This window comes from Benincasa hispida, unplaced genomic scaffold (genome assembly GCF_009727055.1).
Source record: "Benincasa hispida cultivar B227 unplaced genomic scaffold, ASM972705v1 Contig826, whole genome shotgun sequence".
Lineage (NCBI taxonomy): Eukaryota > Viridiplantae > Streptophyta > Magnoliopsida > Cucurbitales > Cucurbitaceae > Benincasa > Benincasa hispida.
The window spans coordinates 16,532-25,494 of record NW_024065161.1 but is presented as its reverse complement, the minus strand read 5'-3'; the positions used below and the strand labels follow the sequence as shown (position 1 = coordinate 25,494).

At 32.9% G+C, this 8,963-nt stretch overlaps 1 pseudogene; it reads right to left on the bottom strand.

Annotated features, from left to right (window-relative positions):
* Nucleotides 1–883: 883 nt before the first annotated feature.
* Nucleotides 884–7,168, bottom strand: LOC120070058 (annotated as a pseudogene).
* Between the last annotated feature and the right edge of the window lie 1,795 nt (nt 7,169–8,963).

The following is an 8,963-nucleotide window of genomic DNA, read 5'->3' as shown; positions in this document are numbered from 1 at the left end:
CAAATGGATACATTCAACGAAATTGAATGGGTTCACATAATCGAGCTTTACGTCCCAAATGAACAACGAAGTGCGTCATTATTGTCGAAAAATGAAGGAGGAAAAAATCTTTCAAGAAGGCACAATATTTTGACAACTTCTTTTTCAATCTCTACCAACTGTTCTTATATCAATTATGCATTGACAAGGCTATTGAAGATCAAACACAATCTCGTTATTGTATTTCTTGCCCCTCTGGTAGCAACCTTCTCAATGCTACAGGTAGAAGTTGTTGTATTAGTACATGACAATCATGAGACGTCAATCCTATAATCTTTGAGTCATCGAGAGATATGCAGGTTTTGGATATTACAAACTTATCCATCAGGCAACTTCAAGTTGTATAGTATTTTACAAAAAGATTGGTTCTCAGATTTGGAAAGTGTATGTGGGGCTGTAGGAAGTATATTTGATTTCTCTCTATTGTAGATGCTTAAAATTAAATGTCAAATTGTTAAGCAGGAAGAAATTTTATTTAAGAGGTGTATAATGTCAATACCTAACCCTTAATTTTTTAGAAAGCAAGAAAACAAATAAACTTAATAGAAAAATCGGGTGGAAAATTTAGAATTGGAAAAAATAAAATTTATTAATTATCCAAAAATAATGAATAAGGGTAGAATCAGAGAGGATTAATTAGAAGTTGGAGAGAGCGAGATTCTCGGCGAGAAAGTGTCTGGAAGAGAGAGCGAGATGGAGAGAAATATTTGGAGAGAAACCTGGAGAGAGCAATTGGAGAGAAAATGGAGAGAGCGAGATTCCCAACAGAAATATGAAGAGAGCCAAGAGCCAGAGAGTTAAACCAGCGAGAAAGCTGGAGAGAGTGAGGAGCCATGAGAGTAAACTAGCGAGAAATCTGTAGAGAGCGAGAGCCACGAGCAGCCAAACCAGTGAGAAAGCTGGAGGAAAGCGAGATTTGGACAAAGTATGGATTATGCATTGAATTTGGCACAAATCTTATAGATATACATGGAGAACCCTAAAATTGAATACAAACAAAGGTTGATGAGTAAGGGCAAACGTTAGCCAAAAATTAGATGTCTTATTAAGAGAAATTCTTAAACAAGTAATTTTAAAGAAGCTTTGTGGATGAGTTGTCACACAGAGAAGAGCTGGAAGCAGCTATAAATAAGAGGCTTTTACCATGGAGTTAAACTCATTCTCAAACAAAACACAGTAGTAAAAATCGTTTGAAAAGGGGTGAAGTAATTCTGTTAGTTAGAAGAAGGAACGCGAGGGAAGTGTCTGAACAAATTTTCTTCTGTTTATGAGGGAAAACTCTACTGATTAAACCATAAGGAATAATTAAGGAATAACTAGGATCGCAGTCAAGGTAAGTAGTTTATCTCACCCTCTCTTTAAGTGTTTGTGGTAGTGTACTTTTAATATGCTGCATAATTATGTTATTGTTATGTTGCATTACTTGTTAAAATACGTTTATCGACAAGGGACCCCATGCATTATGTTTGTTCACAATGATGAAAATAAGATTAAATTTTAATTAGATAAATTTATGCTTCTAGGGCTAATAGGGCATGTATGGTTGACCCCTCTAGACCTAATTCTATGTCAAGTTTATGATAGGACTAACACGGTATGTATGGTTGCACCCTATAGTCCAATCTTACGTTTATGCTAATGGTTGATGTTGGATGCGACTCTGGCCCTACTGACTACATGACCCGCTAATCATCAAATGGGTTAGTTTCCGCTTAAGTCCTCATCTTCCTACCAGGGCGGAGAAAATTACGTTAGAAGCAAAACCGACCATCACATGTTATTATATGTTTTCGGTCCAATCTCATGTTTTCAAGACATGTTGCATGTGATTGTGAATTGGTCACTACCCTATGTGAGAACTACTTACTCGGTATATTATATACTCATCCTATTTTGACAGACTTTGTAGGTAAGGACACAACATAGGTGGCAGAACTGGACGTCGCTTAAATGGCCAACCATCAAGCTCACTATCAAAGGCATATGCATTTTAATATCACTACACTAATGTATTATGGATCCTGTGTTTTGTAAAAATAAACTTTTATATATTTTTCTACCTAATTGATAAAATCTTAGATATGTTCTTTTGAGATTTTTACCGAAACTCATCTCATGATAGAAAATTCTAAGTATGTATGTCGTAACGGTCGGACCATAATATATAAGGATCCGGTCGTTAAACATAATCCCTAAACATAAGTATAATATAGCATAGTATATTAAGGAGATGATTTACCTTCCAATAAGGTAAGTCAAAGAAGATTGATTGTTTTTTCCACATTTCTTTGACTTTTGTATTTCACTTTCTCTTATTACACTATCCCCAACTATTTTTGAACTTCATAAGAGTAAATAAATCTTATTGCCACTCATAAATTAACTGGCATACTTCTTCTACTTTTCTATCAAACGAAGACTTCTTTCTTTATATGGATGAGAAGATGGTAGAAATCGTCGATGCCCCATGTAGGAATTTTTTTTACTATTTTTTAACCAAAGTGCAAGATTTTTATCTCCACATGTAGGACACGTAGTTTTACCTTTTGTTGTGCACCCAACAAGATTTCCATATGCTGGAAAATCATTTATAGTCCACATGAGAACGACTTTTAAACTGAAAGAAGTTTGCTAACTACGTCATAACATGATACTCTTGCCCATAGTTCTTGTAAATCTTCATTAAGAGGTTGCAAAAAGATATCAATGTCATTACCAGGTTGTTTGGGGCCTGGAATTAGCCACGTCAACATTATATTTTCCTTTTTCATGCATAACCATGGAGGTAAATTGTATGTAACAAGTATTACTGGCCAACAATTATACCTGCTACTGTCACACCCCGCCCCAGATCACCCTTCTTAGCCTAGAGAAGGGCATGACTGCAGCAGGTATCAACCCTTAGGCTAACACTTACTGCCTAAAAACTCTTGCATAACAACTCTGATACCAAATATAAATTATATGCAACTGACGGCTATAGGCCCACAATTATTAACTTAGAAACTTAATATGTTTAGATTATTTACAACATTAGATTTACAAGCCCAAAACCAACAAACCCTTAGTCCCTATATGAACAATAGTAACATGTGTACAATATTAGCTATAATTACCTAGAAAACGTTACAAGTCTTTTGTTCCTTTAGTGGCAGAGCAGATACTGAGCTGTCTTCAGAGGATTTGACCGCTACCTGTGGGGGGGAAAAACAAAAACATTTGAAAATGGGGTGAGCTTACGCCTAGTGAGTGACCGAGAAAACATAATAAATTCCCATGCATAATTTCAGAAAATAGTTTTATCTAAAATATAAACTTTTGCAGCATAAATATTTTCCGAGCGTAAATTATATAAAACTGTTTTAAACATGAAACAAGTAAAATCATTTTTCAAATCAAAGTACTGTATAACTGGTAAAATAATCCTAACACCAACTACTAGTCCAGAGAGAACCCTTTTGCTCAATCTCTGATGTTATTTCACCTATGGCCACACTAAGTACCTTAACACATTAGGTACTACTGCTCAAATTCCTTCTCCTTGTACTTCAGTATCGAGCTATTAGGATACCTTCTCCAACGTACTTCAGTATCCTGTTGGCTTGGTACTTTCTCAAACGTACTTCAGTACCAATAGATACCTTTTCCTTGTACTTCAGTATCTAGTTGGGTGGATGCCTTCTCTTGTACTTCGGCATTGCATTTTACCAAAACTATTTATAAACAACTTTTCTCTTTAAAGTATGTACAGTATAACACATATACAACATGGCTTTAAAGATGGTAATGCATGCTGGATAAAATCAAACATATACATATGTAATACAACATATGCATGCCTTCAAATCACAATTCAAACTTGCTTAGAAACCACTTATAAAAGTAGTAGGCATGAGAATTATTTTCGCAAACATGCTTTCTGTAAAACGTTTGTAATCAAAACAGTTTAAAAACGTTTTAGTTCGAAAACATTTTAGCCACTCACCTCGATTTCTTAGAACTTTTCACTCTAGTATCTCCTCGGGTCCATTTTTCACCCCTAGAATCCAAATTCAAATTTCAACTTAGATTACTTTATAGTTCGAACCTTATTTAGAAATACTTCCTTCTACAAACTTATTCTAAAATGTCTTAGGAATCTTACCCTAAAGTTTCAGCTCATAATTCTTCGTGGTTTGGCCGGAATCTCAAAATATTCAAGACTGGCCCAGACCGATTCAACAATCTGACCCTTCTGCCAATTATTTTTCCTTTAAATGACTTGTGATACCTTATGGGAAGTTAGGTCATTCATGAGCCTGCCAATTATTCCACTTGCTTTAAGAAGCACTGGATTCACTCTCAACCCATCAAAGCCTCTTGTGAAGCAGCAACTCCCATTCCAATAAATGAATTGGCAACAAAAAGATTATAAACAAGTAGACACAATGGCTACTTTCATGTACTCTTCCATTGTTGGCAAATACCCTTCATGGAACCATTTGGCTTCTGCAAAATAAGCTCTACATGCCTTTTCATCTGTACACAAAATTCAACATTATTATTAGAAAAAAAAGAGTTTAGATGACATGGTACAATTAAAAAGAAAATAAAATTGTACTATAATACAATCTTAAATCACGATAGCTGATGAGTAAAAGTAACTTTAATATCATATCATATAACAAAAAGAAGAGACTTTTTTTTTTTTTTTTTATTGAAAAGTTGAAATTAAAAACTACATACCATTAATGAAGTATGAGTAAATTAAAACTTCTCACCCCTTCTTTTGCATACTGAATAGCATATGGAATGTTGTCCTTGTTGATATATTTTTCAATCTCCTCATAAACTTCTAATATAACTCCATAAAATATTTTCATCTACTTTGGAAGCTTCTCAGTACAATACATATCCCACCTGAATATATACAATAAAAAAGAAAGTTATTAATTTATAATAAAAGAGTAGAGTATTATAAGTGTATATGCAGTGATAACATGAAATAATGAGTTAAAAAACAACATTACTAGAATTTAAACTTAATACCTCTTAAATAGTTACTAATTAATAACTTCATCACCAATGGTGAAAGAAATGAGTATTACCATTACATTACATCAATTTAAAACTAAATTATAAGTAATACGTTATGATTTAATTAAACTCAACTTAAGCGCATGTTTTGTTTAATTTTTGAAATGTTTGATTTTAATAAATTAAGCCATTTTAGAAAATGTTGAAGTATTTACCAACCACTTGAAATAGATTTTGAATCAAACAATTTCAAAATTCATTTTAAATAGTTTTTATTAAAAAAATTTAAATAAAAATGATTTTTTTGAAACAAATCTCTGTAATCAATTCAAACAGACACAAACGCAACATATTTATATTAACACACTTATTAATCCATAATTAATAAAATGATGAACTGTATTCATCTAACATATTTACTAGTATTATACAAATTAGTCAACTATAACAAAATATAGTCAAAATGATCTTAGTTCGATTGACATAAAGTTTATACTAGCCACTTCTTGATTCGAGGTTTGATCCTCATGACACATGTTAAAAAACTAATAAATCAATGAAGGAGTTAGTTGAGGATTAAAACCTTTCGATTGTTTAAGTGAATAGTTGAAGTTCATCCAATGTAGCATATATATCATACATATCATCAAGAACCGTCGCAAGAGCAATAATTTTGGCTAATGATATTCTAGCAACAGAGTATTTTGGTTCATAATAAACTCCCAATGCCCAAATGAAGCTCTCCACAGCCCTATCTCGTGCAAAAGATAGTTCTTCCATTAAATTCAGATGCTTCCACCATCTATACATTATTTATGCAAAACACAATTAAAACTCAAAATTGCATCTCCTAATAATCCCCATGTCTAAATTAAATTAACTTTTCTAAAAATAATAATAATAACGACTATATTAGGTCGGCCTCTTCGAATAATTGATTTCTCCATACGTGACAATTCTTCAACTAATGGAGTTTAATAGAGAGGATTTAAGCCTACAAACAACATGATAAACAAATTAAAATTATAAAATTTTTCTTAGGAACTAGAATGCATAAAAAAAAGGGGGGGGTTCACCTTGAAACTTCAAATAGTTCTTTCTGGTAAATTTTTTGCATAGCATTGTAATCCAACTTTGCAGACTTGAGCAAAACATTGTTCTTCAATGGATCCTTTTCATATATAGAGATATTGTGTATGGTGATAAGCCTTGGCAAAGCTTTTAGGATTGGCCACTTCAAAGCATGTTTAGCTTCTTCAATAAAAGGAGAGGTAGAATCCATGGTTATTGCTTCAAGTTTAGTAGTTGTAAAGGCCAAACCTTTATCCAATATACTCTCTCCATTCATTCTCCAATGTGATGCTTCATACAAACTCAATATTTCACTTTTTCCATTCACAATTGATTCTCTGAATTCTCCCCCCTCTCTTGTAAATTTGTTGAATATCTCTGTTTAAAATAACTCAATATTTCCTTAGAAAAAATGGTGCTAAATTATCGAAAATTTTTCGAAAAAGAAAATAGAAATATAATTTAAAAAATTCCTAATGAAAAAAAAAAAAAACTTAAAAAGCTTGCAAAAAGTACATGGTTTGGAGGAAACCCATGAACACTAGTCTCCATCAACAAAAACAGTTACAACTAAATGATCACTATTCTTGAAACCTATTACAAATTATTCACTACTATAATTCCATAGAAATTGTCTAGAGATCTAGTTCACTTACCACATGAAATCGAGCAATCGAAACTTGAGGGCAGTATAGTAAATATCTTCATCATCGTCAAAGTTAAAAGTGTTTTGCATATTTAAGACATCGTTAATTTCTTTTTCAAAATGGTAACACAAACCTAAACGTTGAATTGAATCAATCAAACTTAGGTTTTCTAGAAAATTTCCAGCAGCAACTCCAAACATTCTTATCACTTCTTCTCTTAGCTTTTCGAGCTCTTTCTCTTCATTCTTCTTTTCTTCCTCAATTTGTGTGTTGTCCTAGAACAACACGAGACAGACATTTATCATTTAATGTTGAATATATCTATAAGTAATAGAAGTTATCATTGAATGTTGAAAGTTTGCAAATCGAGGAGGAACCTCATCGAAGTTAATCATAAATGGTATAATTGAATAATGTTAAAAATTTAGATATCTTGGTCAAAACATCGAAAAAGATTGAAACTAATCATAAATGAGAAAGATCACACTCTAATGACTAAGTATATAGTTAGATGATAAATTAACACAATATGATACAAAGATACTCCATCATACAAAACAACATAAATCAAAGTATTTGAAATCATATATATGTGTGTAGCTACCAAAAATCACATCATGGCTTAAAGTGGCATTATTTGGTGGCTTGGAATCAGATGCAACTATTTGAAATGTCATTTTCTTTTATCTTTAATTTTATGAAGATATATAGAATCCTTACACATAGGCTTTATATAAGATGCATTCGATGAGGATTCCTTTGAGTAAATGTAGTCTAAGATTGCCTTAGTTGAATGGTGTGCTTTGGTAAAGCCGTATCTAGTTGTTTTTCCCAAAACACAGTGTTCATAGAAAGTTAACTTGTCTGAGATTCCTTTGGGTGGAATTCCCTATTTAGACAAAGCTTCCAGCCCCTTGGCACTTATGTGAAACAGTCTTTTATGCCATACATCAGCTTCTGTCATGTCATTTGGTATGGCAACATATGCTCCTTTCATCATTTCAACACCTATGACTACAAACAAGTCATTGACTTTCTCCCCAACAAGAACTACCTTAGAATCTTTAAGGACATCAAAGGTTCCACCCTTGCCCCTGTATTCACACCCTACTGTATCTAGCATTCCGAGGGAGATTAAGTTTCTCTTGAGAAGTGAGGATTTTGTTTTGACTTCAGACCCACGAAGTGAGGATTTCAACCTAAAAGAAGAGGGGTTGGTAGAATGAAAAACTCACAGAGAGTCACACCTTGCAGCTGCCTCAACTACACGTGGATTACTCCACGATCGACGATCAGTGGGAAATGTTGGAAGCCGACCAAAAATCATTTTGGTAATAATTTCTTCTCTTTTTTTCCTCTCAAATTTCCAAAAAAGCTCTCAAACCCTCTCAGCCTTTGCTTTGTGATCTTGCGTGAATTACAGAGACTGAAGGATCAATTTACACATGCAAATTGAAGAAAATAAAGAGGAAGAGAAGATGAACAAAAGCATGTACGTGATTCGGCCTAATTCAGAGCCTACGTCCATGAGAAGGGTAGATGATCTTTTATTGAAGTATATTCAAAGATAAGTTTTCTTTTTATAGATTTGTAGACTGAATGTTAAGATTGAAACAAAAATAAATGTAACAACTATATATATGACTTTACATGTCTGTTATGAAAGTTGTAAAGAAAACTAGTCGTTGAGGCTCTATTTGAGATTATTATCTTTTAGTTTGTACTATCGACTTCTTGATCGGAGGTTTGATCTCCATGCGACATGTTAAAAAAATAATAAATCAATGAAGGAGTTAGTTGAGGATTCAAACCTTTCAATTGCTTCAGTGAATAGTTGAAGTTCATCCAATGTAGCATATATATCATACATATCATCAAGAACCGTCGCAAGAGCAATAATTTTGGCTAATAATATTCTAGCAACAGAGTATTTTGGTTCATAATAAACTCCCAATGCCCAAATGAAGCTCTCCACAGCCTTATCTCATGCAAAAGATAGTTCTTCCATTAAATTCAAATGCTTCCATCATCTATACATTATTTATGCAAAACATAATTAAAACTCAAAATTGCATGTCTCCTGATCATCCCTAGATCTAAATTAAATTAACTTTTCTAAAAATAATAATAATAACGACTATATTAGGTCGGCCTCTTCGAATAATTGATTTCTCCATACGTGACAATTCT